We start from the raw sequence: 1,271 nt of genomic DNA, 5'->3' as shown, positions 1-1,271 counted from the left end.
GCAGCCATTATTGTTGTTTGGCGGGTCCGGGCTAGGGATTCGAACCCGCCACCTTAGGTATACGTGGCTGGCGCCCTAGCCGGTTGAGCTATAGGTGGCGAGCCAATTAACTTTACTCTTAAAAGAGTTTTCCTTTAGGATCTTATATGACTTTATTTACTCTTGTTATAACTGTTTATAAAAGAAGACTAGGTTTGGTTATCTGCTTTACAAACCAATATGACAGAAGAGGCAGGCCCAGTGATGGTAAAAAAAATAACATCAAAGGGAAGAGTCAAGAGAACTATAAGACCGAAAAAAATGGACCCAAGAATACACACAGTAACACCTAGGAAAGGGCAGTTTGCCACACCTGAGACAGCACTGTTATTTTAGCCAAGTTTAAGAATTGCTCATAATTATAGTTTAAACCTCCTTACAAAGATTAAATTATATTTAGTATATGCTATCTAAATGGAAAAAAAAAGGAAGTGTATCTAAAATTATTTCTATTGCTTCTTGGCCTTCTGGCTAAGATTAGTGTGAAAATATTTTTAATCAAAATAGATTTTTAAAAAAATAGTGCTTGCTTAAGAGCTGCTGCCTTTGTCTACCTGAGGAAAATGCAGTTGAGCATTCCTAAGTGTTTCAGAGTGGGGACTATTAAAATAACATTATATACCATTTTTAGGCATTAAAATGTCTTATGCAGAGAAAAAGAATGCACTTTCAACTTCGGAACAATAGAGTTAGGAGTTCTAAATCTAAATAGTTCAACTTTTTTTTTCTTCTTAGTAAAGAGAAAAACATAAATAGCCATTTGGGTTTGGTCTGATCAGTAGGTATTCAATTTTAGTCTTAGGAAATTCAAAGAATGTTATTTCTTCTTTTCTAAATTTTCATTTGGGGCTAAAAAGAAACCAGATATGGGGCCTGGTAGACATAATCAAGTCCTGTATCAATGTTCGAAATATTAAACGTGAATCATGTCTGGAAACAAGGTTGCCACACTATTAGAGATGAAATCTGATCCTTATCAGGAAACGCAGGTGGTAATATAATCTCACCCTGGTGTGGGAATATAAAACAACACAGGTTTGAACTGCATATATCCACTGTGTCTACTTATACAAGGATTTTCTTCTGCCTCTGCCATAAAACAGCAAGACCAACCCCTCCTCTTCCTCAGCCTACTCAATGTGAAGATGATAAGGATGAAAAACTTTATATCATCCACTGCCACTTAATGAACAGTAAATATGTTTTCTCTTCCTTATTCTTTTCTTTTTTTT

The 1,271-nt window shown here is 35.4% G+C and overlaps 1 protein-coding gene across 2 annotated transcripts in view; it reads right to left on the bottom strand.

Moving 5' to 3' along the window:
• Window positions 1–1,271, bottom strand: part of SNX1 (sorting nexin 1) — a 58,662-nt gene that overhangs the window by 24,608 nt on the left and 32,783 nt on the right. The window lies entirely within an intron of this gene.

Source organism: Otolemur garnettii, unplaced genomic scaffold (genome assembly GCF_000181295.1).
Source record: "Otolemur garnettii isolate 467f Iridium unplaced genomic scaffold, OtoGar3 scaffold00011, whole genome shotgun sequence".
In the NCBI taxonomy this organism is placed as follows: Eukaryota; Metazoa; Chordata; class Mammalia; order Primates; family Galagidae; genus Otolemur; species Otolemur garnettii.
The sequence above is the reverse complement of the archived record's forward strand: the minus strand, read 5'-3'. Positions and strand labels throughout refer to the sequence as shown.